The 27,629-nt window shown below is 40.9% G+C and overlaps 1 protein-coding gene and 2 long non-coding RNA genes across 7 annotated transcripts in view; 1 reads left to right on the plus strand and 2 right to left on the minus strand.

The window, feature by feature from the left end:
* The window catches only part of ATF7 (activating transcription factor 7), a 109,560-nt gene that overhangs the window by 48,707 nt on the left and 33,224 nt on the right, over positions 1-27,629 (minus strand). The gene's annotated exons all lie outside the window — the stretch shown is intronic.
* LOC146403193 (uncharacterized) lies at positions 6,772-9,543 on the minus strand. Its single transcript, XR_014803282.1, has 2 exons — positions 9,442-9,543; positions 6,772-8,385 (listed from the first exon to the last, which is right to left on the minus strand). It is a non-coding gene; the product is annotated as an uncharacterized LOC146403193 (long non-coding RNA).
* Positions 16,666-24,447, plus strand: LOC146403194 (uncharacterized). The gene is made up of 4 exons (XR_014803280.1): positions 16,666-18,348; positions 18,648-21,557; positions 22,690-23,674; positions 24,304-24,447. It is a non-coding gene; the product is annotated as an uncharacterized LOC146403194 (long non-coding RNA).

A 27,629-nucleotide genomic window follows, 5' to 3' on the forward strand; every position in this document is an offset into this window, starting at 1 on the left:
ACAAGAGAACTCCCTATTCCTCATCTTTTTTTTTTTTTTTTTTGCCACACCCGCAGCATAAGGAGTTCCCAAGCTAGGGACTGGATCTAAAATACAGCTGCAACAAAGCTGGATCCATAACCTGCTGTGCCTGGCCAGGGATCAAACCCGTCTTCTAACGCTCCAAAGACACTGCTGATCCCATTGCGCCACAGTGGGAACTCCTCTAAGTATTTTCTTTTTTTCTTTTTTTTTTTTTTTTGTCTTTTTGTTGTTGTTGTTGCTATGTCTTGGGCCGCTCCCGCGGCATACGGAGGTTCCCAGGCTAGGGGTCCAATCGGAGCTGTAGCCACCGGCCTACGCCAGAGCCACAGCAACGCAGGATCCGAGCCGCGTCTGCGACCTACACCACAGCTCACGGCAACGCCGGATCGTTAACCCACTGAGCAAGGGCAGGGACCGAACCCGCAACCTCATGGTTCTTAGTCGGATTCGTTAACCACTGCGCCATGACGGGAACTCCCGTCCTCTAAGTATTTCCTAATTTCCCCTGTGACTTCTTTGATTCACTGGTTAATAGTATATTAATTTCCACAATTTTGTGAATTTTCCAGCTTGTTGATTTCTAACCATTTCATTGTGGTCAGAGAACATACTCTATATCATATTCGTCTTTTAAAATCTATTAAGACTTAATTGGGGAGTTCCCATTGTGGCTCAGTGGTAACGAACCCAACTAGGATCCATGAGGATACCGGTTTGATCCCTGGCATGGCTCAGTGGGTTGGGGATCTGGTATTGCCATGAGCTGTAGTGTAGGTCACAATACAGCTCAGATCCTGCATGGCTGGGGCTGGGGCTGGCAGCTGTAGCTCCAATTCGACCCCTAGCCTGGGAACTCCATATGCCTCACCTGCAGCCCTAAAAACCGAAAAAAAAAAAAAAAGACTTAATTTGTGTGGCCTAACATATGGTCTATCCTGGAAAATGTGCTTTGTGTACTGTTGCTGTGGTTTGAGTGTTCTATATATGTCTCTTAGTCTAGTTGGTTTATTATATAAGTTCTCTATTTCCTTATCTTCTGTCTGGATGGTCTATCCACTACAGTGAGTAAGGTATTAAAAGTCTACTTGAACATCTACTTCTCCCTTCAATTCTGTCAGTTTTTGCTTCATAAATACATGCTGGTTTGTCATTAGGTGTGTAAATGTTCATAACCATTATATCTTCTTACTGCATTAACACTTTTTTTTTTCATTTTTATTTTTGGTCTTTTTGTCTTTTTAGGGCCACACCCAGGGCATATGGAGGTTCTCAGGCTAGGGGTCTAATCAGAGCTGTAGCCGCCAGCCTACGCCACAGCCACAGCAACTTGGGATCCGAGCCGTGTCTGCGACCTACACCATAGCTCAAGGCAATGCCAGATCCTTAACCCACTGAGCGAGGCCAGGGATGGAACCCGCAACCTCATGGCTCCTAGTCAGATTCGTTAACCACTGATGCACGATGGGAACTCCGGTAGTGTGCATTTGTTAATCCTACACTAATTCATCCCTCCCCACCTTTCTCCTTTGGTAACCCTAAGTTTGTTTTCTGTCTATGAGTCTGCTTCTGTTTTATAAACAGATTCATTTGTACTATTTTTTAGATTCTACATATAAGTGATACCATATAATGTTTGTCTTTCTCTGACTTGCTTCGCTTGGTATGATATTCTCTAGGTCCATCCATATTGCTGCAAATGGCAATTTTTCAAATTTTTTTTGAATCATGTTTTAAATATTCTGCCAATTTCTGTCTTTTCAGAGTTTAATCTATTTACATTTGCAGTAATTACTGATAAGGGGAACTAACTTCTGTCATTGCACTATGTCTTCCATATGAATTATAGCTATTCTGTCCCCCATTTCTTGCATTACTGTCTTTGTGCTTAGTTGATTTTTTTTTAAGGAAAAAGTCTAAATTCTTTCTCATTTCCTTCTGTGTATATTCTTTTTTTTTTTTTTTTTTTTTTTTGTCTTTTTGCCTTTTCTAGGGCTGCTCCCGCGGCATATGAGGTTCCCAGGCTAGGGGTCTAATCGGAGCTGTAGCCACAAGCCTACACCAGAGCCACAGCAACTCGGGATCTGAGTCTCGTCTGCAACTACACCACAGCTCACGGCAACACCAGATCCTTAACCCACTGAGCAAGGCCAGGGATCGAACCTGCAACCTCATGGTTCCTAGTCGGATTCGTTAACCACTGAGCCACGATGGGAACTCCTCCTTCTGTGTATATTCTACAGCTATTCTCTTTGTGGGTTACCATGGGGATTACATTTAACATACTAAAGTTTTATACTCTAATCTGAATTTATTCCATCTTTACTTCAACAACATACAAAAACTCTGCACCTTTACAATTCTCTGCCTATCTCTTTCAGTTGTTGTTGTCACAAAATTACAACTTTATATATTGTGGGCCCGAAACATAAATATTCTCCCACCCTCCTTTTTTTTTGGCTGCACCTATGGCACGTGGAAGTTCCTGGGCTACAGACTGAACACATACCACAGCTGTACAACACTGAATCCTTAGCCCACTGCAATACAAGGGAACTTCCATAAATATTTCTTTTGAATGCATTAGTCTCTTAAATTATGTGGAAAACAAGATTTGAAGTTAGAAACAAAAATTATAGTAATACTAGCTTTTATACTAGAATTTTTTTCCTTTAACTCTCTTAAATCATGTAGAAAACAAAAAGTGTAGGAGTTCCTACTGTAGTGCACCAGGTTAAGATCTGGCATTGTCTTTTTTTTTTTTTTTTTTTTTGGCATTGTCTTTATGATGGCATGGGTTTGATTCCCAGCTCAGTGCAGTGGGTTAAGGATGTGGCACTGCCACAGCTGTGCCGAATGTCACAGCTCCAGCTTGGATTCAATCCCTGACTTGAGAACTTCCATATGCTATAGGTGTGGCCAAAAAAACCCAAAAAAAACCAAAACAAAAAATACAATTACAAACCATTCTTTCAGTAATAATATTAGCTTTACAATTGCCCGCTTATTTAGCTTTCTCAAGATTCTTTTTTAATTTTTATTTTTTGTCTTTTTGCTATTTCTTGGGCCGATCCCGCGGCATATGGAGGTTCCCAGGCTAGGGATCGAATCAGAGCTGTAGCTGCCAGCCTACGCCAGAGCCATAGCAACTCGGGACCCGAGCCGAGTCTGCAACCTACATCACAGCTCACGGCAACGCCAGACTGTTAACCCACGGAGCAAGGGCAAGGACCGAACCCGCAACCTCATGGTTCCTAGTCAGATTCGTTAACCACTGCGCCACGACAGGAACTCCCTTCTTCTTCTTTTTGGGCCACCCCACAGCATATGGAGTTCCTGGGCCAGGGATCACATCCGAGCCACACTTGCCATCTATGCTGCAGCTGTATCAACACTGAATCCTTAAACCGCTGCAAGGAGCTGAGGATCCAACCTGCGTCCCAGCACTCCAGAGATGCTGCCACAGCAGGAACTCGTAGCTTTTTAAAAATTCTTATTTTTCCCTATGGCTGTGAGTTACTGTCTAGTAGACTTTCACTTCATTTTGTAGGACTCACTCAAGCATTTCTTGAAGGGCTAGTCTATGGTCACAAATTCTCTCGCTTTTATCTCTCTGGGAATGCCTTTATTTCTCATTTTTTTAAGGGTAAATTTGCTGGATATAAGATCCTTGGTTGACAGTTTGTGTTTTTTATTTTTTTTTAAGCACTTTGCATGTATTTGGGCCCCTGTCTTCTGGCCTCCAAAGCTTCTGATCAGAAGTCTGCTTATAATCTTATTGATGACTCCTTGTATATGATGGTTCACTTCTCTCTTGCTGCTTTCAAGATTCTCTTTGTCTTTGGCCTTTGAAGTTTTTTTATAATGTGTTTTGGTATGGGTTTGAGTTCATCTTCCCTGAAGTCTGTTGAGACTTTTTGGATGCTTATAGTTAGGTCTTTCATCAAACATCTGGGAAGTGTTCAGCCATTATTTCCCCTTCTTCTCTCCTTCTCTTTCTCTATTCCCTCCCTCTCTCCCACACCCTCCCTCCCTCTACTTCTGGGACTCCTACGACACACGTATGTTAGCCCCTTTAAAAACTTTCACGGCAAAGCAGAATCTTCAGGGGTAGTTTTGAGGAACACTGAGCCCACCATCTCTCCAGACCACCAGCATTATGATTAAAAGCAACTTTCCTTTCTACCAACATTGCCCTTATCTCTCTCTCTCTCTTTTTTTTTTTTGCTTTTTAGGGCTGCACCTGTGGCATACAGAAGTTCCCAGGCTAGGGGTCGAAATGGAGCTACAACTTTTGGCCTATGCCACAGCAACACCAGATCTAAGTTACATCTGTGACCTACACCACAGCTCACGGCAATGCCTGACCCACTAAGCAAGACCAGGGACTGAAGCCAAATCTTCATGGATACTAGTCAGATTCATTAGCACTGTGTCATGACAGGAACTCCAACAGTGCCTCTCTTAAATACTGATTTTTGAGTGGCAAGCACCCAGACCTGATTTGGTAATAAAAGGGAGAAAAGTGGAAAAATAAGACAGAAAAAGGGCTCAAGCCTTAGAAATCATTTCAGCCAGAGAGAGAAGAGCCTGTACCAATGTGAGGAGGTGCAACAAAATGGCTACCTGCCTATACCTTTGTGATCAGAAGCAACAATCAGCACCCAGAGCCTAGATCCCTAATAAAGGAAAGGGTCCTTTTTGCCCATAGCAGCTCCCCCATATGATGTGTGCAAGCTGTTTTTTGAACACATGCACAGCTGCCTAGCACTGGCTGATGTTGGAGGGATGGTAGCTGCTACTGTACTGAGCTGAAATTGACTGAAATTAACCACAGTTTACTCTCCAATTCTTCTCCTGGAAATTGCAAGCCTTCAATAGACTCCAATACAATTCTTGTCTATGTGAAGAGACAGACTCCTGGCTCCTACTCTACCACCTTCCAAGAATCAATCAATCAATCAATCTCCCAAAAAAATTTATTGGAGTATAGTTGATTTACAATGTCGTAGTTAGTTTCAGGTATACAGTGAAGTGCCTCAGTTACACCTATACATATATCCATTCTTTTTCAGATTCTTTTCTCATATAAATTATTATAGAATATTGAGTAGAGCTCCCTGTCCTGTACAGTAGGTCCTTGTTATCTACTTTATAAACAAATGCGTATATTAATCCCAAACTCCTAATTTACCACCTGCCCCTTTTCTTTTGCTTTTTAGACCTGCACCTGCAGCAAATGGAAGTTCCCAGGCTAGGGGCTGAATTGGAGCTACTGCTGCCAGCCATAACTGTCACTGACACCACAGCTCACAGTAAGGCCAGATCCTTAACCCACTGAGTGAGGCCAGGGATCACACCTTCATCCTCATGGATACTAGTGGATTTGTTCCTGCTGCGCCACAACAGGAAACCCCCCCCCCCCTTTTTAAAAATACTCTCTGTCACACTTTTTCTAGTAAGGCCATAAACTAAATTCTGTGTCCAATGGCTTTAAACTAGAAAGTTGTATGGCTTACCAGGCCTCTCTGGTCCTGAAAATACTTGTCAATTAATGCCTTGCATACTGGCTTGCTTGGGGGAAGGCAGTGGAGGTGGGGGCAGGAATGGAAGAGGCAAAAGGTTTAGGGAAGACATAATAGTTTCTTAAACACAACCCTCATTCCCAAACTTTCCCCACTGTTTGCCTCACATCATAAAGGCTGGAAAGCCAGATCCTCACTTTTCCGGCTTCCCATGTAGCTAAGATTAAACCTGTCACACGTTCAGGTCAATGAGACACAGAAATCAACTGGAGGCTGGGATAGAAGACTACACTTCTGGGAAAGCATTTGTTTCCTTATAAAAAGGAAAGCTAGAAGAAAATCCCTGGTGCTACTCCTTGTTTCTTCCTTATCCTTTGACAGTGAAGCAACAAACTTGTGAATAAAATGTAAAATACCTAAAAATGGCAGAGCAGAGAGGTAGAAAGAGCTAGGTCCTCAATGACCTTGCTTAAAACTTATGTAAGAGTCTTACTTCTTAGATGTCTTCTGTTACAGGTGTTCATAAAGTTTTAAGCTACTGCTAGGTACTTGCAACTGAAACTATTCCAAACCAATACATGATGATTTTCAGGATACAGATTCTCATTTTCTCTATTGTTTTCCTTTTTTTTTTTGGCTTTTTGTCCTTTTTTAGGGCCACACCCACAGCATATGGAGGTTCCTAGGCTAGGGGTCCAATCAGAACTGGAGCCACTGGCCTATGCCAGAGCCACAGCAACTTGGGATCCAAGCTGCGTCTTCGACCTCCACCACAACTCGCGGTAATGCTGGACCCTTAACCCACTGAGTGAGGCCAGGGATCGAACCCGCAACCTCATGGTTCCTAGTCAGATTAGTTTCCGCTGAGCCATGACGGGAACTCCTTTTTTTTTTAAATTTATTTTTTATTTTTTGTCTGATTCTCATTTTCTTAAGGAACTTGGAAATAGAATATATAAGAAAATATCTCATTCTACATCTTCAAAAATATGTATCAATTATACCCTAGTGCAGAATTCCTTTTTCATTTTCATATAGTATACCAAATAAATTACTCTATCCCATCATCACCTATTGCCCTAGGGCTCCTTAAAAACAATGGCTATATACTGTCTGGGCTTTTAGGAAGGATAAAACAGTAAAAGAGAGGCACTCTGTGCTGCTGCTGCTGCTCTTGAAACTAAGGTATGTGATTTTAGGCTGAACCATGTCTTTTTTGTTTTTCTTTTCTTTTTACAGCAGTACCTGTGGCATACAGAAGTTCTTGGGCTAGGGGCTGAATCAGAGCTGTAGCCGTAGGTCTATGCCACAGCCATGGTAACACTGGATCCCAGCTGCATCTCAACTTACACCACAGCTTGTGGCAACACTGGATCCTTAACCCACTGGGTGAGGCCAGGGATCGAACATGCATCCTCATGGATATACAATGGAACCCACATCCTCATGGATTCTATGTCCAGTTCTTAACCTGCTGAGCCATAACGGGAACTCCATGAACCACATCTTTTCTTATTCCCAGCTGCCCCTCTGCCTCAATACCTAATAGCTGGCTCTTTATTAAATGCCGTACTCTTAGGAACTATGCTAAAGAATTAACAACAGTAGATCCATTATCTTTCTTTAGGTGGAACCTACCTACTTGGATGGATTAAATGTTCAACAAACTTTAAAGGACCAGTGCTTAGGAACAGAGAAATCCCAGGGGCAATTCAGCTATGCTTGGTCCTGGGTCAGTTACATGGCTAATTGCTTTCTCCATAGCTCTTGCCTAATGGGAGACCTTTTAGTGTTCTACACTCCAGATGTAGCCACTTAGTTGGGGTACCAGTAAAGCTCCCAAAGGAACAACTTTAGTTATTAACAAAGCAAGGAATGCTTCTTTTGGGTCAAAATGATTATCACACAGTCCTATTAAATACTTGCTGACATTACAAACATATTTTTCAATCTCATCTCTTTCTAAATTCTTATTAGGATAGCATAAGCCCTTGAAAAATACATCAAATACTTTTATCTTCTAATTTCTTGCACAGTAAGTGTTGTCATCCCTAGACCTCACATATGGATGGGAAGGACAAAGATGCAGGGTGAGAAGTGTGGACCTTAACCACTGAAGTTAGGAAAATCTACTACACTGGACTTTTTTCTTGGGCTGTTGAAGATTTCACTACGGAAAAAGAATACTCTAAACGCTTCTTAACAATACAGGTGGTCCTGAATGCCTACAAGCTAAGCATATATGCGTCACAGTACAGAGCCTACAGTAACTAAAACACTGCCTTGTAAGGGTATATACAATTTAGTACTCTAACATTTAATGCAAAAGAAAAATTAAAGCTGAGGAAGAGAGAGAGAGAGAGAGACTAAGAGTTAAAGACAGAGGGGAGAAAAGAACAGAGAGATCTCAGTCTCCAAAACTGAGTGCTTAGACTGCTGGGAAAGCTTACAAGAGTATACTCGCCCCTCTAAAGTAATTTCAAAATGCAGAAATGTGTTTTTGTTTTAAGCAAATTATCAAAAGTACCCAGAGCCTTAGCAACCACAGAAGAGGTTAAAGGCTGGTAAAGAAACAGGCAAAGACAAAGACTCAAATGGTTTGGCAGTCTCTAGAAAAAACCAGAAGCTTTATGGTGTACTAATTCTCCTTGCCACCTTAATTTAATGCAGAAAAAAAATTCTTACTCAGATTTGCTCACATATTCAGCTGATTGATTATCTGTGTCTAACTTGAAAAGTTCTGAAATAAAACTGAGCAATGGTAAACTTTTTTTTTTTTTTGTCTTTTGCCATTTCTTGGGCCGCTCCCGCAGCATATGGAGGTTCCCAAGCTAGGGGTCTAATCAGAGCTGTAGCTGCCAGCCTACGCCACAGCCACAGCAAAGGGGGATCCAAGCCGCATCTGCAACCTATACCACAGCTCATGGCAACGCTGGATCCCCAACCCACTGAGCAAGGCCAGGGATCGAACCCGCATCCTCATGGTTCCCAGTCGGATTTGTTAACCACTGAGCCACGACAGGAACTCCGGTAAACTCATTCAATTTTTGATTTTTTTTTTTTTTTTTTTTTTTTTTTTTTTGCTTTTTAGCCATGAGAGATGTATTTTAGAATGTTGACCACTGAGTATAAATCTATAATACAAGAACAAAGGCAGGCAGGGAAAAGAATGGAATCTCTGCTGCCTAACAGGAGCACTTATCCACACGCTCCTTGACTTTCATAGTGAACAATTTTCCTAGCAACAATGTTAAGTACTGGGGAAACTGCCCCTGCTAACCTCTCCAGCCTCATCTCTTGCTGCTCTCCATCACAATTTGCGCTCCATCTACATCAAACCACCTGCAGTTTCTCTGAACATGCTATGCTGTTTCATTCTTTTGTATCTGCTGTTCTCTTACTGTGGAATGTTCTTCTCTACCTTTTTTGGCAAATTTCTATTTGTCTTCCTTTCCTTTCTTTTTTAGGGCCTCACTCACAGCATGGAAGTTCCCAGGCTAGGGGTCAAATCAGAGCTACAGCTGCCAGCCTATGCCACCACCACAGCAACACTGGATCTGAGCTGAATCTGCAACCTACACCACAGCTCATGGCAACGCCGGATCACCAAGCCACTCAGCAAGACCAGGGATCAAACCTGCATCCTCATGAATACTAGCCAGATTTGTATCTGCTGTGCCACAAAGAGAACTCCCTCTATTTATCTTTCAAAACCAGTTAAGGCATCATTTCCTACATGAAACCTTCCCTGATGTCTAATAGACCTCTCAATATATGCAAATACTTATAGTATTACACTTACCATATTACAAGTAACTATATTTTTATGTGTCTGCTTCCTCTGTGAGACAGAATATACTGATGTCTTATACATCTTTCTGTCAGTGTCTAGAACATTGCAGATATTCAAAAATTTTTTATTAAATTGAACCCACAAAAGCTACTGAGGGTCTGACTGAATTGAGAAAATTATGCATGTACTATATTTCCTGGAAACCTGACCCCAGGCTTACTCAAGGTTGGAGCCACTTGGTAAAATACATAAAGGGAAATGCCTTGATTTTACTTTAACAATGGATCCTATGTGTGTACTAAGTCTAACTAGAGACATCTGTAAAACCCATAGTCAACTTTTTTTTTTTTTTTCCTGGTCTTTGCCTTTTCTAGGGCTGCTCCCGCGGCATATGGAGGTTTCCAGGTTAGGGGTCGAATAGGAGCTGTAGCCACTGGTCTATGCCAGAGTCACAGCAATGCAGGATCCGAGCTGCATCTGCAACCTACACAGCAACCTACACAGCAAACGCCGGATCCTTAACCCACTGAGCAAGGCCAGGGATCGAACCTGCAACCTCATGGTTCCTAGTCGGATTCATTAACCACTACGCCACGACGGGAACTCCCCCATAGTCAATTCTTGATTGTGGTCTAAAATGATAACAAATTGTTCCAATTACATAGAGCCCCCCCATTACATCGGAATACAGACAAACTAGGAGGTGGTAATGGGATTCGATTAACCTTCCTATCACATTACAACAGGCTTATCTGTCAGAGGAAGAAAGGAAATTTAAAAGCCATTAAGCATACCAATGGGTGTCAAGGAGGAACCAAGATTCTGGTACTCCTAATCCCCATTTACTGGTAACAACTCACTTCAGCAAATTGCAGCTTTTTTTTTAATTTTAATTTTAGGGCTGCACCTGAGGCATATGGAAGTTCCCAGGCTAGGGGCTGAATCAGAGCTACTGCTGCCAGTGGTGTCTGTCACCTACACCACAGCTCATGGCAATGCCAGATCCCCAATCCACTGAGCAAGGCTAGGGACTGAACCCTCATCCTCATGGATACTAACTGGATTCGTTTCCACTGCTCCACAACAGGAACTTCCAAACTGCAGATTTTAATAATAGTGTGGCAGGCCAATAGTGGCAACTATATTAGTTTGCTCACAAAGTACCACAAACCTGGTGGCTTAAACAACAGAAATTTATTGTCTCACAATTCTGGGGGCCAGAGTTTGAAATCAAGGTGTCAGCAGGGCTAGTTCCTTTCAAAGGACAGGAAGGAGACTCTGTCCCATGTTTCTCTCTTAGCTTCTGGTGGTTTGGCAGCAATCTTCGGTCTTCCTCGGCTTGTGACAGTATAACTCCAATTTTTACTCCCTGGGTGCATGTCTGTGTCCCATTTCCTCTTTACATAAGGTCACCAGTTATGCTGGAGTAGGGGCCTACCCTACTCCAGTATGACTTTATATCAACTGACTACATCTATGATCCTATTCCCAAGTAAGGTCACATTCTGAGGTACTTGGGTCTAAGACTTCAACATGTAAATTTGGGGGCACACAATTCAAACCTGTCACAGCTACCAAAGATATAATGCTAATTCCTAGGTCCTGTGAACGTTTGTATGATGACTAAATTAAGGGTTTTGAAATGAAGAAGTTATCCTAGATTACACAGTTGGGCTATCACAAATATCTTAAAAGAGAGAGGCAAAGGGAGATGCACACAAAGAGAAGAAGGTAATGTGAGGACTTCTAGAAGCAGAGATTGGAGCAACGTGGCCATAAGCCAAAAAAATGCTTGCAGCCACCAGAAAGTGGAAGAGGTAATAAGGAAAGGATTCTTCTGAGAGCCTCCAAAGGGAGTGTGGCTCTGCCCACACCTTGATTTTGGACTTCTGGCCTCCTGAACTGTAGGCTTAACTAATATGGTAGATATCAAACTATCAATAATCACTTTAAATGTCGACAGTCTAATAAATACACCAATCAAAAGAGATTATCAGAATGGATCTAAAGAACAAGACCAACTATACATTGTTTATAGGAAACTCATTTTTGTTTCTGTTTGTTTTTTTGTTTTGCTTTTTAGGGCTCCACTCCAGGCATATGCAAGTTCCCAGGCTAAGGGTTGAGCTGGAGCTACAGCTGCAAGCCTACACCACAGTCACAGCAACACCAGATCCAAGCTGCATCTGCTGCCGGCACCAGAGCTGATGGCAATGCCAGATTCTTAACCCACTGAGTGAGGCCAGGGATCGAACCTGCATCCTCATGGATACTGGTCAGATTTGTTTCTGCTGCGCCACAACGGGTCACCCGGAAATTCACTTTAAATATAAAGACATATATGGATTAAAAGTAAGGGGATGGAAAAAGATATACCATGGCAACACTAATCAAAAGAAAGGGGAGTAGCTATATTAATTTCATACAGAGCATACATCGGAGTAAGGAAAGTCATCAGAAATAAAGAGAGACATTACATAATGATAAAGGGATAAATACTCCAAATAATAAATGGATAGAACTGCAATGAGAAATACATGAATCCACTATTATAGTTGGAGAGTTTAACACTCCTCTATCAGAAATGGACAGAAGTGAAAGTCAGTAAGTACAGAGGTGAAGTCAACAGCATCATCAATCAACTGGACATAACTGACATCTATAGACTACTTCATCTAAGAGCAGATGACATATTCTTCTCAAGTTCACATGGAAGGAACACTGACCAAAATAGACCTCATTCTTGGATATATACATTTTTATATATTCTTTTTCTAATAACATTTGATACCTATTTTCAGTTTACAGCTGAAACTGTACAACTCAGACTGGGACTTAAACCCATGGGCTGGGACTCGAACCCAGTCAAAAAAAAAAACCCAGATTGGGACTTGAATCTGCTGTCTTTTTTTTTCTTTGGCTACATCTATGGCATATGGAAGTTCCCAGCTCAGGGACTGAATCCCGAGCCACAGCTGCAACCTATACCACAGCTGCGGCAATGCCAGATCCTTAACCCACTGCACCAGGCCAGGGACTGAACACACAATGCCACAGAGACAATGCTGGATCCATAACCTGCTTGCACCACAGTAGGAATTCCAAACCCACTGTCTTTTAATTAAGATCACACACCTGGTTTCAGGTGTGAATGAAGTTCAGGTTACGTCTTAGCACAGAAAGAATTCATCAAGAGACAAAGTAATAGGTAAATTTATTGATAGAGATACACATCTCAGAAGGCGAGAGCAGCCTGGAAGATACACATTCCATAAACAGAATGCAGTACATCTCAAAAGACAAGAGAGTGGCCCTAGGAGAAACACATTCTAAAGAATGTGTGGGCAATCTCAGATGGTGAGAGGCCAGAGAGACCTCATTCTGAGCTACATAACAAACCTTAATAACTTTAAAAGAACAGAAATCACACAGTGTCTGCTCCCAGACCACAATGGAATTAAACTAGAAATCAAGATAGCTGGAAAAATTTCCAAATACTTGGAGATTAAATAACACATCAAAGAAGAAATAGAAATCTCAAAAGAAATTTTTATATAATTTCAACTAAGTGAAAATAAAAATACAATTTATCAAAAGTTGTGGGATGCACACAAGTGAGCTTAGAGAGAAATTAACAACATGAATGTATATTTAGAAAAGAAGAATGATCTAAAATCAATAACTTAAGCTTCCATCTTAGGAAATTAAAAAAAAAAAGAAAATTAAACCTAAAGTAAGCAGAAGAAAGTAAAAAATAAAAATTGGAACAGAAATCAATTAAATCAGGAGTTCCCGTTGTGGCGCAGTGGTTGACAAATCCCACTAGGAACCATGATGTTGCAGGTTCGATCCCTGGCCTTGCTCAGTGGGTTAAGGATCCGGTGTTGCCATGAGCTGTGGTGTAGGTTGCAGACGAGGCTCGGATCCTGCGCTGCTGTGGCTCTGGCGTAGGCCGGTGGCTACAGCTCCGATTGGACCCCTAGCCTGGGAACCTCCATATGCCATGGGAACGGCCCAAGAAATGGCAAAAAGACCAAAAAAAAAAAAGAAATCAATGAAATCAAAAACAGGAAATAAATAAAACCAAAACCTGACTCCTTGAAAAGATTGATAAAATTGATAAAACTCTAGATAAGCTAACCAAGAAAAAAGAGAAGATACAAACTACTCATAACAGAAATGAAAGAGGAACATCACTACAGATTCCATGGACATTCAAAGGATAATAAAGAAATATTATGAACTTGGAGTTCCCACTGTGGCGCAGCAGAAACGAATCCGACTAGGAACCATGAGGTTGCAGGTTCCATCCCTGGCCTCGCTCAGTGGGTTGAGGATCCGGTGTTGCTGAGAGCTGTGGCATAGTTGCAGATGCAGCTCAGATCTGGCGTTGCTGTGGCTGTGGTATAGGCTGGCAGCTGTAGTTCCTATTCGACCCCTTGCCTGGGAACCTCAACATTCCATAACTGCGGCCCCAAAAAGCAAAAAAGAAATATTACGAACAACTCTATGCCCACAAACTTGGTAACCTAGATGAAATAGACCAATTCCTTAAAAGACACAATCTGCCAAAACTCACACAAGGAGAAATGGACACTCGTAATAGGCCTGTATCTACTAATTAAATTGACTCAATAACTAACAACCTTCCAAAACAGAAAGCACCAGACCCAGACAGGCTTAGTTGTGAATTCCACCAGATGTTGAAGGAGTAAATTACACCAATTCTCTATAGTCTCCTCTAGCGAACAGAAGAAAAGAGAATACTTCCTAACTTATTTTATGAGGACAGCATTACTCTACTACCGAAACAAGAGAAAGACATTACAAAAGACTACACACTTCTCTCTCATGAACATTAATGAAAAATTCCTCAACAAAATATTTGTGAATCAAATCTAACAATATATAAAAAGAATTATACAACCACAACCAAGTGGGATTTATCTCAACTATGCAAGCCTTGTTCAACAATTGAAAATTAACGTAATCCATCACATCAGCAGGCTAAAAAAAGAAAAATCACATAATCATATCAACAGATACAGAAAAGGCATTTGACAAAATTCTGTACCCATTCATGATAAAAACCTCTCAGTAAACTGAAAATATAGGGGAACTGCCTGTATTTGATAAAAAAAAAAAAATCTGCAAAATAGCTACAACTAACATTATGTTAACGGTGAAAAACTCAAAAGCTTTCCTGCTAAGATCAAGAACAAGGCAACTATGTCTCCCACTCTCACCACTCATTTTCACCACTGTACTACATTATCCCAGCTAACACAATAAGACAAGAAAAGGAAATAAAAGTCATACAGATTGGGGAAGAAGAAATAAAACTGTCTTTGCAGATGACATTATCATCTATGTAGAAAATCCAAAAGAATCAGGAAAAATTTCCCAGAACTAATAAACAACTACAGCAAACTTGCATGATATAAGATTAACATGTATGTCAAAAGTCAATTGTTTTCCTATATATCAGCAATCATTAAGTAGAATTAGAAATAAAGACATAGGCATTCTCTTGTGGTGCAGTGGGTCAAGGATCTGGCATTGTCACTGCAGTGGCTCTGGTCACTGCTCTCATGAGGGTTTGATCCCTGGCCCAGCAACTTCCAAATGACATGGGCGCAGCCAAAAAAAACCTAACACGATGCCATTTACATTAGTACCTCCGAAGTGAAATACTTAGGTATAAATCTAACAAAATAAGATCCATATGAGGAAAATGATAAAACTTTGATGGAGTCAAAGAAGAACTAAGTAAATGGATATTTATTGTCAAGATGTCAGTTATTCCCAACTTGATCTATAGATTTAATGCAACCCCAATCGAAATTCTACCAAGTTATTTTGTGAATGTGAACAAACTGATTCTAAAGTGTATATGGAGAGACAGAAGACCCAGAATAACCAAGACAATACTGAAGAAAAAAAAATGTTAATGGACTGAAACTATCTGACACCAAGACACACTCTAAAGCTATGAGAATCAAGACAGTACTGCTGAAAGAACAATTTAATACAGTGAGCTGGTCTTTAACAAAGGAGCAAAGCAATAAACATTTTTCTCAAGTGCACATGACCTAGAGTAGATCACATGTTAAGCCACAAAACAAGTCAATAAATTTAAGAGTACCGAAAGAAATAATATCAAGCATCTTTTCTGACCACAATGGTATGAAACTAGAAATCAATCACAAGAAATGAAAATTCAAAGATAGAGAGATGAAAACATGCTACTGAACAACCAATGGGTCAATGAAGAACTTGAAAAAGAAATTAAAAAAATACCTTGAGGAGTTCCCATCGTGGCTCAGTGGTTAACGAATCCCAACTAGGAGACATGAGGTTGCAGGTTCGATCCCTGGCCTCATTCAGTGGGTTAAGGATCCGGCATTGCTGTGAGCTGTTGTGCAGGTCGCAGACGTGGCTCAGATTCCGAGTTGCTGTGGTTCTGGCATAGGCCACTGGCTATAGCTCCGATTAAACCCCTGGCTTGGGAACCTCCATATGCTGTGGGTGCGGCCCTAGAAAAAGACAAAAAAAAAAAAAAACAAAAAAACAAAAAAACCCTTGTGACAAGCGAAAATGGAACTATAACATACCAAAACTTATGGGACACAGTAAAAGCAGCTCTAAGAGGGAATTTTTTTTTTTTTTTTTGTCTTTTTGCTATTTCTTTGGGCCACTCCCACGGCACATGGAGGTTCCCAGGGTAGGGGTCGAATCGGAGCTGTAGCCACTGGCCTACCCCACAGCCACAGCAACTCAGGATCCGAGCCGCGTCTGCAAACTATACCACAGCTCACAGCAACGCCGGATCCTTAACCCACTGAGCAAGGGCAGGGACCGAACCTGCAACCTCATGGTTCCTAGTCGGATTCGTTAACCACTGCGCCACGACGGGAACTCCTAAGAGGGAAATTAATAGCAACAAATGCCTACCTCAAGAAACAAGAAAAATCTCAAATAAACAACCTAATTTTAAGTATCAAGGAACTAGAAAAAGAACAGAGTTCTAAGTTAGTAGAAGGAAGGAAATAACAAAGATCAGAACAGAAATAAATGAATTAGACTAAAGAGACTACAGAAAAGATCAATGAAACCAAGAACTGGCTGGGTTTTTTTTAGGGCCACACCCATGGCATATGGAGGTTCCCAGGCTAGGAGTTGAATCAGAACTGTAGCTGCCAACCTACACCACAGCTCATGGCAATGCTGGATCCTTAACCCTCTGAGCGAGACCAGGGATCGAACCTGCATTCTCATGGATACTAGTCAGATTTGTTTCCGCTGAGCCACAATGGGAACCCCAAGAGCTGGTTCTTTGAAAAGATAAGCAAAATTGGCAAGCCTTTAGCTAGAATAACTACGAAAAAGACAGAGAATCTAAAAAAAAAAAAAAAAAAAAAATCAGAGAAGAGACATTACAACTGATAATTCAGAAATACAAAGTATCATAAGAGTCTACTAAAAACAATGATAAGCCAAACAACTGGACAACCTAAAATAAATGGATAAATTCCTAAAAACACACAACCTTCCAAGACTGAGTGATGAAGAAACAGAAAATACCAACAGACTGTTCACCAGCAAGGAGGCTGAATCAGTAATCAAAAACCTCCCAATAAACAAAAGTCCAGGACCAGATGGCTTCGCTGGTGAATTCTACCATTCAAAGAAGAATTAATTATCAATCCTTCTCAGGCATCCAAAAAATAAAAGAGGGAACACTTCCAAATTCATTTTACAAGGCCAGCATTACCTTGATATCAAAACCAGTTAAGGACACAAGAAAATTATAGGCCAACACAAATGCAAAAATCCTCCACAAAATATTAGCAAATAGAATTCAACAATACATTAAAGGAGTCATATACCATGATCAAGTGAGATTTATTCCAGGGATTCAAGGTTGATTCAATATTCAAATAATTCAATCTGATACACCATGTTAACCAAATGAAGGACAAAAAACATTTGATCATCTCACTAGATGCAGAAAAAGCATCTGACAAAATTTGACATCCATTCTGATAGAAATTCTCAACCAAGTGGGTTTAGAGGGAACATACCTCAACATAATAAAGGCTATATATGACAAGCCCACAGCTAACATCATACTGAACAATGAAAAGCTAAAAGCTTTTCCTCTAAGATCATGAACAAGACAAAGTGCACACTCTTGCCACTTGTATTCAACTAGTATTGGAAGTCTTAGCCAATGCAATTAGGAAAAAAAAGTAATTGAGGCATCCATATCAGAAAGGAAGAAGTAAAACTATCACTATTTGCAGATGAAATGATATTACACATAGAAAACCCTAAAGACACTTCCAGAAAAAAAAAATTTTTTTTTGGACTTTTAGGGTTGCACCTGTGGCATGTGGAGGATCCCAGGATAGGGGCTGAATCAGAGCTGTAGCCGATGGCCTACGCCACAGACACAGCAATGGGATCTGAGCCGCATCTGAGACCTACACTATAGCTCACGGCAATGCCAGATCCTTAACCCACTGAGAGAGGCCAGGGATTGAACTTGTGTCCTCATGAATGCTAGTCAGATTTTGAGCATGAGCCATGATGGGAACTCCTTTCTGTTTTGTTTGTTTTTTTTTCCCCAGAAAATTCTTTTTTTTTTTTTTTTTAATTTTCCCACTGTACAGCAAGGGGATCAAGTTATCCTTACATGTATACATTACAATTACATTTTTTTTCACCAGAAAATTCTTAAGACTAAAGAATGAATTCAGCAAAGTTTCAGAATACAAAATCAATATACAAAAAAAATCTGTTGCCTTTCCATATACTAATAATGAACTATCATAAAAAGAAATTAAGAAAACAATCTCATTTATCATCATGTCAAAAAGAATAAAATACCCAAGAATAAATTTAACCATGGAAAGACCTATACATTGAAAACTCTAAGACAGTGACGAGAGAAACTGAAGAAGACACAAATAAAATAAATGGATGAGTTCCCTTGTGGTGCAGTGGGTTAGGGATCTGGCATTGTCAATTCAGTGGCTTGGATCACTGCTGTGGCGTGGGTCGATCCCTGGCACAGAAACTTCCACAGGCCATGGGTGTGGCCAAATAAATAAATACATGAAAAAATAAATAAAAATGGAAAGATATTCATGCTCATGGGCTGGAAGAATTAATTTTTTTCTTTATCAACACATCTGCAACATAGGGAAGTTCTCAGGCCAGAGATCAAATCTGAGCCTGAGCTGTGACCTATGGTACAGCTGCCACAGCTATAACAACACCAGATCCTTAACCCACTGCACCAGGTTGGAGATCAAACCAGCGCCTCTACAGAAACAAGCCAAATCATTAACCCACTGTGCCACAGCAGGAATTCCTGGAAGAATTAATATTGTTAAAATGTCCACAGTACCCAAAGCAATCTACAGGTTCAATGAAATCCCCATGGAAATTCCAATGGCATTTTTCACAAAAAGAGAACAAATAAGGAGTTTCTGTTGTGGCTCAGTCGGTAACAAACCCAACTGGTATACATGAGGATGCAGGTTTGATCCCTGGCCTCACAGAGTAGGTTAAGGATCCAGCCTTATTGTAAGCTTTGGTGTAGGTGGCAGATGTGGCTCAGATTTGGAGTTGCTATGGCTGTGGCTGGCAGCTGCAGCTCCCATTCAACACCTAGCCTGGGAACTTTCATATGCCACAAGTGTGGCCCTAAAATGCAAAAATAAATAAATAAACAAATAAATGGAACATTAAACTAAAAAGCTTCTGCACAGCAAAGAAAATCATCAAGAAGATAAAAAGGCAACCTACCAAACCTAGAGAAAATATCTATAAATCATATATCCACTAAGGGGTTAACATCCAAAATATATAAAAAACTCATGCAATTCAACAGCAAAATCCCAAACAATGAAATTTAAAAATGGCAGAAGATATGAACAGATATTTTTCCAAAGAAGACAAAGATGGCCAACTGGTACATGAAATTATGTTGAACAATACCAATTTGTATATGTGGATACAGAAGGCCAACCATATGTGGAATCAAAAACCCACCAAGCTTACAGACACAGAAAACAGACCGGTGCTCACCAGAGATAGGGGGTGGGCAAAATGGGTGAAGGGAATCAAAAGGTACAAACTTCTAGTTATAAAATAAATAAGTCATGGAGATGTAACATATAACATGGTAACTACAGTTAATATATTTCATATTTGAAAGTTGCTAAGAGAGTAAAAGTTCTCAACACAAGAAAAAAATTTTGGGAGTTTCCACTGTGGTGCAATGGGATTGGCAGGCTGGGATGCAGGTTCCATCCCTGGCCCAGCACAATGGGTTAAGGATCCAGTGTTACTGAAGCTATGGCATAGGTCACAACTGTGGCTCTGATCTGATCCTTGGCCCAGGAACTCCATATGCCTCAGGGCAGCCACAAAAGAAAAAAAAAAAAAAAATTTCTGTAACTAAGTATGGTGATAGATATTAACTAGATTTATGGCGGTGAACATTTTGCAATACCTATCAATATCAATTCATTATGTTGCACACCTGAAACTAATACAAAGTTACATGTCAAATATACCTCCATTTTTTAAATCCACATGCAAAAAAGTGAATCTAGACACAGACTTCCACTAGGCCACTGAGGAACCCCTAGACACAGACTTTAAACACTTTGCAAAAATTAACTCAAAATGGATCACAGATCGATTTCCCACTGTGCCACAGCTGGTTAAGGATCTAGAATTATCCTTTGGTGGCTCAGGTTCAATCCATGGCCTGGTGCAATGGGTTAAGGATCTGGTGTTGCCACCGCTGTGGCTTAGATCTCAGCTGTGGCTTGGATTCTATCCCTAGCCTGGGAACTTCCATATGCTGCAGGTGTGTCCCTAAAAAATAAGAGTAAAAAATAAGTTTAAAAAATTTTAAATAAAAAGGATCATAGACATAAATGTAAAACACAAAACTATGAAAGTACCAGAAGATATTATAGGAAAAAAATCCTAAGTAATCTTGGGTTTGGGTTTTAGATACAATGCTAAAGGCACAATCCATGAAAGGAATAACTGATACTCTGAACTTCTTTAAAAATTAAAAAACTGTGGAGTTCCCGTCATGGCTCAGTGGTTAACGAATCCGATGAGGAACCATGAGGTTGTGGGTTCGATCCCCAGCCTTACACAGTGGGTTAATGATCCAGCGTTGCTGTGAGCTGTGGTGTAGCTGCAGATGTGGCTCGGTTCCCGCATTGCTGTGGCTCTGCTGTAGGCCGGTGGCTACGGCTCCGATTGGACCCCTAGCCTGGGAACCTCCATATGCCAAGGAAGTGGCCAGAGAAATGGCAAAAAAGACAAAAAAATAAAAATAAAATAAAACACTGTGACACTGTCTTTCTGTGAAAGACATTAAGAGACTGAGAAGGCAAGCCACAGCCTGGGAGAAAGTATTTGCAAAAGACATCTGATAAAGACTGTTATTCAAAACACATAAAGAACTCTTAAAGCTCAACAATAAGGAAGCAAACAACCTAATTAAAAAATAGACCAAAGAGGAGTTCCAATAGTGACTCAGCGGAAATGAACCTGACTAGTATCCATGAGGACCCCGGTTCAATCCCTGACCTTGCTCAGTGGGTTAAGGATCCGGCCTTGCTGTAAGCTGCGGTGTAGGTTACAGATACGGTTTGGATCTGGTGTTGCTGTGGCTGTGGTGTAGGCCAGGAGCTACAGCTCTGATTAGACCCCTAGCCTGGGAACCTCCATATGCCACGGGTGAGGCCCTGAAAAAAAAAAAGACAACAACGACAAAAAAAGGCCAAAGACCTTAACAGACATCTCTCCAAAGATGTAACAAATAAATAAATTGGTTTATTTATAAAAATAAATCAATAAACAACAAATAAACATATGCAGAGATGCTACACATCTTATGTCATCAGGCAAATGCAAATTAAAACAACTGTGACATACCACTACACATTTACTCTATCGGCCAAAATCCACATCACTGACAACACCAAATGCTGACAAGGGTATGAAGCAACAGAAACTGTCACTCATTGCTAGTGGGAATGCAAAATGGTAAAGTCACTTTGGAAGACAATTTGGCAGTTTCTTACAAAAATAAACACATGGAGTTCCCGACGTTGTGCAGCGGAAACGAACCCAACTAGGAACCATGAGGTTGCGGGTTCAATCCCTGGCTTCACTCAGTGGGTTAAGGATCCGGCATTGCCCTAAGCTGTAGTGTAGGTCGAAGATGCGTCTCAGATCTGGCATTGCTGTGGCTCTGGCATAGGCTGGCAGCAACAGCTCCAATTGGACTCCTAGCCTGGGAACCTCCATATGCCTCAGGTGCAGCCGTAAAAAAACAAAACGAAACAAAACAAAAATAAACATATTCTTACCATTCAATCTGGCAATCATGCTTTCTGAAATTTATACAAAGGAGCTGAAAATTTATGTCCACACAAAAACCCACACCAGGATTTTTACAGCAGCTTTATTTATTTATTTATTTTTGGTCGTTTTCTGGGCTGCTTCCCGTGGCATATGGAGGTTCCCAGGCTAGGGGTCCAATCGGAGCCGTAGCTGTCGGCCTACGCCAGAGCCACAGCAATGCAGGATCCAAGCCATGTCTGCAACCTACACCACAGCTCACGGCAACGCCGGATCCTTAACCCACTGAGCAAGGCCAGGGATCGAACCCACAATCTCATGGTTCCTAGTCGGATTCGTCAACCACTGCGCCACGACGGAAACTCCTACAGCAGCTTTATTCATAATTGCCAAATTTTGGAAGCAACCAAGAGATCCTTCAGTAGGTGAACTGATAAAGAGTGGTACATCCAGACAAGGGAGTATTATTCAGAACTAAAAAGAAATAGATATCAAGCCATTAAAAGACACAACGAAATCTTCAGTGCATATTAAGTGAAAGACGGCAATCTGAAAAGGCTACGTACGTACTGTATGACTCCAATTACATGGCTTTTTGGAAAAGGCATAGCTATGGAAAAAGATGAGTGGTTGCTGGGAGTGGGAGGGTGGGGAGAAAGATGACTAGGTAGAACATAGAGGATTTTTAGGGCAGTAAAAACACTCTGTAGGGCAAACAAATGATAAATACACGTTCTTGTATATCTGTCCAAACTCATCACATGTATAACACCAAGAGTGAACTCTAAGGTAAGCTATGGACTTTGGGTGATTGTGATTGTGTCAGTGTAGGTTCATTAGTTGTTAACAAATGTGCCACTCAGGGGAGTTCCTGCTGTGGTGCAGCGGAAACGAATTATGACTAGTAACCATGAGGATGCAGGTTCGATCCCCAGCCTCGCTCAGTGGGTTAAGGATCCAGTGTTGCCACGAGCTGTGGTGCAGGTCACAGACAGGACGTGGCTCTGGAGTTGCTGTGGCTGTGGTGTAGGGCAGCAGCTGTAGCTCCAATTTGATACCTCGCTTGGGAACTTCCATATGCCGTGGGTGCGGCCCTAAAAAGCAAAAAACAAACAGACGCAAAAAAACCCAAATGTACCACTCTAGTGGGGGATGTTGATAACGGGGGAAGTTATGTACATATAGAGGCAGGGATATATGGAGAATCTCTGCACCTTCTTCTCAATTTTGCTGTGAACCTAAAATTGCTCTTAAAAAAAAAAAAAAAAAAAATCTTGGTACAACCACTATGGAAAATAGTATGAAGGTACCTCAGAAAACTAAATATAGAACTACCATATGGCCCAGCAATTCCACTCTTGGGCATATATATGGACAAAATTTTCCTTGAAAAAGTACATGCACCTGTATGTTCACTGCAGCACTATTCACAACAGCCAAGACAAGGAAATGACCTAAATGTCCATAGACAGATGAATGGATTAAAAAGATGTGGTATTGGGAGTTCCCGTCGTGGCGCAGTGGTTAACGAATCCGACTAGGAACCATGAGGTTGCGGGTTTGGTCCCTGCCCTTGCTCAGTGGGTTAACGATCCGGCGTTGCCGTGAGCTGTGGTGTAGGTTGCAGACGCGGCTCGGATCCCGCGTTGCTGTGGCTCTGGCGTAGGCCAGTGGCTACAGCTCCGATTCGACCCCTAGCCTGGGAACCTCCATATGCCGCGGGAGCGGCCCAAGAAATAGCAACAACAACAACAACAACAACAAAAAAGAAAAAAAAAAAAAAAAAAAAAAAAAAAGAAGATGTGGTATTGGAGTTCCTGTCTTGGCTCAGCAGTTAGCGAACCCAACTAGGATCCATGAGAATTTGGGTTCGATCCCTGGTCTTGCTCAGTGGGTTAAGGATCCAGCACTGCCGTGAGCTGTGGTGTAGGTCAAAGACGCGGCTTGGATCCAGAGTCACTGTGGCTCTGGCGTAGGCCGGTGGCCTCAGTTCCGACTGAACCCCTAGCCTGGGAACCTCTATATGCCACAGGTGCAGCCCTAAAAGACAAAAAAAAGAGACATGGTGTATATACACAATGGAATACTACTCAGCCATAAAAAGAACAAAATAACACCATTTGCAGCAACATGGATGGAACTAGAGACTCTCATACTAAGTGAAGTAAGTCAGAAAGGGAAAGACAAATACCATATGATATCACTTACATCTGGAAACTAATATATGGGACTAATGAACCTTTCCATAGAAAAGAAACTCATGGACTTGGAGAACAGACTTGTGGTTGCCAGGAGGGAGTGGGATAGTTGAGGTTAATAGATGCCAACTATTATCTGAAGTGGATAAGCAATGAGATCCTGCTGTATAGCACAGGGAACTATATCTAGTCACTTGTGATGGAACATGATGGAGGATAATGTGAGAAAAAGAAAAAAAGAGGAGTTCCCATCATGGTGCAGTAGAAACGAATCCGACTAGGAACCATGAGGTTTCAGGTTCGATCCCTGGACTTGCTCAGTGGGGTTAAGGATCTGGCAGTGTCGTGAGCTGTGGTGTAGGTCACAGACACAGCTCAGATCCCAGATTGCTGTGGCTGTGGTGTAGGCTGGCAGGTGCAGCTCTGATTCGACCCCTAGCCTGGGAACCCCATATGCCGTGGGTGCGACCCTAAAAAAAAAAAAAAAAAAAAAAAAAGCAAAAAAGAAACATTTTATATATATCTTTAAAAATGTTTGGAGGAGTTCCCTAGTGGCACAGCAGGTTAAGGATCCAGCACTGTCACTGCTGTGACTCAGGTCACTGCTGTGGTGTGGATTCGATCCCTGGCCCAGAATTTCCACATTCTGTGGGCATGGCCAAAAAAAAAAATTTCTTTTGAAAACCACCACGTAAAAGTAAATAGATTATTGCAAATTTGTTCTCATAGAGTGTTCGGAAAAGAGCCTGAAAAATTAAGCCTGAATTAGAGTACTCATTGCTTACATTTCTAATGTTAAGACAGAAAAGTACAGCATAGCAGAAAGTCCACCTTCCAAGCAAGAATTGCTGTCTCTTTGACAGAGCTCCAATCCAATTATGCCCTAGCCACTGATTTTTCTATTACCACTTCCCCTTTGTTTCAGAGACAGCATCCACGACCTTCTGGTCATGTGGTGGAGGAAGAAATTGCTTCCCAGAAAGGCTTAGCCCACTGCATTTTACTAGATAAAGAGAAAACAAAAAGCCATTCGACTCTGACAAGCCGATTACTGTCTATGGAGGAGCAAAATGCCTCCCTTAGGACTAAGGGAATAACCAACAAGGTACAATATGTTCAAACCTTTAACCACTGCTTTGCCATGAGCTGCTCCATGTGTGCACACAACTCTCTCTCCTCTGAGCAGTCACATGCATAACTGAAAGTACAAGCCTCCATAAGGCCCTGTCTCATTGTAGCTTCAAATGCAAATAAAGTGAAAGAATGCTGAAATGAATCTTCCCTTTTCACTTTTGCAATTATCTAGGTAAAATTTAAAAAGGAAAAAAAAAAAAAAGGGCAAGGCTGAAAAGGGAATAAATTATTAAATCTAACATAGTACCTTATAAAACATATTTAGACACCTAGACCCCTGAAAATTTAAAAGTAACTACTTTTATTATCCCCTCCCAATATAGTCTGAGTGGGCTACATGCCCTTCCTTAATACTAATAAATACTTAAAAGTGAAGTAAAACGACAAATGTCTGAAATTATAATAAACATAATACAGTGAAAAAAATCAATGTGCACAGGTTGCCACCATGTAAAAAAATCATGCTCACCGAAGTGAAAGATGTCTGTAATATTATCCACCCAGTCTGGTATTATACAGCTACCTCCACCTACTCCCCACAACTGAGATCTTCAAAACTATCTCAACAACTCCTTTCACTATTCAGATAACTAATGCCAGCGAAAGGTTTTTCTTGTTTTTTGTTGTTGTTATTGTTTTGTTCAGTAAGCTTGAGAAAGAGACACAAAAAGGAGCTGAGGTTAGCATTAAAATGTAGGGCCTTTCTCTCTTCTTTAAAAGCAATCATCCATCCTATTAAGCTGTCACTGTCCACCTGATAAACTCTTAGGAGCTAAGTTTGTAGTTTCTGTTTGATAGGCTGCTGCCCTGAATCATCTTTTCTTAGTATTTACCGTTTTGCAGAAATACCTGGCAGGACACACGCACACACAACTAACCAGCTTGTCAGAGGCATCCAGCAACATAAACAAATGAGATCTATGGACACGTAGAGTAATCATTTCGGTAGTTTGTGATCTTGCCCAGTAAGGCATTCTCAGCTCTGAAGCCAAGAATTTGACTTCATGGTCAGAGAAGAAAAGACAAGACTCCAGTCAGGTATTTCCTGCAGTTGAATGCAGAGTTAGTTTCATATAGTCCACAGTTATATAATGAATCATTATCAGAATAAAGAAGTAAATGTATATTTTAAGCAACTTTCCAGTAAAAGATAAATACTTTCAGACAAAAATATACACAGAATCTCTTTACTGACAATATCAACTATAAGACTTTCTCATCTCTTTTGATCCTTTATGTGCACTTCTACATATTTTTATCATCACAAAGTATTTTACATAAATATTTCTGAGTATCTTTATAGCCACATATTTTCACTTCCAATAATGGAAGAAACGTCCACTGCATCAACACACCACAGTTTGTAAGAGAAAAGGCAAGAGCAGGTATATGGAAGTGCTATGAAGTCCAAGAAGGAAAGAATGTGAGATCTGAGTGGAGAATTCTATTATTTAACAGTTAAGACATACCTCCATACATTCATATGTCCAAAAACTCAGAGAAAAAACAAGTTATAAATCACTGGGCAGATCACACATTTCACTACACTGGTTAACATACTCCTAATCATACCCTAATTCCTCCTTAATCATATTTCCTCTTGTTACCAATCAGTACAGCAGCCACAATGACAAAAGCCCCACTGCTACATAGCACCTCAGAAAGCAAGACAGCAGATACTGTCCTTGGCATTTGGGAGCTGATAGGCCTAAAACTAAGATGATGAAGAAGGGAATACGAGTCAGAAAGTGACCCAGTCTAGACTTCACAAGATAACACCATAATGTTTCTTTGAGCCTGTTAGTGGAGAATGCTGAAGGTATGATTTTTAGGTCACAGTTTTCTGGTTCTGTCTACGTTTCTGGTTGGTCAAGAATTTGTTTTCTTTCCCATCTTAAAATCATATCCAGACCACTAAACAGTGGTTGTTTACCTCACAGAGTGTTAGATACATCTCGGCAGCATTCCTAGGCAGACAAAAAACATTATAGGTTAATAGGGCTGAGGCAGTTGCAGAGAAGCTCTTCATTTTAGTAAGACTTCTTATCTTTTTGAACAGGGAGAGTTTAGCTGTCAAATCAGTTCTCTCTGTCTATCTAGATCAATAACAAACTACAGCTAGGACTTACTTAAGTGACTGCACTTGCACCATTTACCAAAAAACACTATTTTTTTTTTCTATGCTAGATGTGTATATTTACATGTGCATGGAGAAGAATAAGGAAGCAATTTATCCCAGTGGAAGAGCTGGTCTGAAGTCTGTACGGGTTTGTACTGTAGCTCCATCACAAACTATTGTATGACCCTGTACAAGTTATTTAACCCCCTCTGAGTCTTAGTTTTCTCCTCTGTAAAATGGAGAGAACATTATATCCTTCCTTGGGGGATTTCTGTAGTTAAATAAAATAATATCTGCAAACTACTTCTGTACTTAGTAGTTTTAGCTGTTGCCAAGATGCTGGCCTGCACTAGCTGAAGGTACTCCTGAACATCATGTTATAGAGCCTACCCTAGATTAGTGTTCATTTTTATCAGAGTCAATTCAATTTAACA

The sequence above is a fragment of the Sus scrofa genome, chromosome 5 (genome assembly GCF_054392235.1).
Source record: "Sus scrofa isolate SSC_HxYL_T2T_F1_AM1 chromosome 5, Sscrofa_HxYL_maternal_Yorkshire_Landrace_v2.0, whole genome shotgun sequence".
In the NCBI taxonomy this organism is placed as follows: Eukaryota; Metazoa; Chordata; class Mammalia; order Artiodactyla; family Suidae; genus Sus; species Sus scrofa.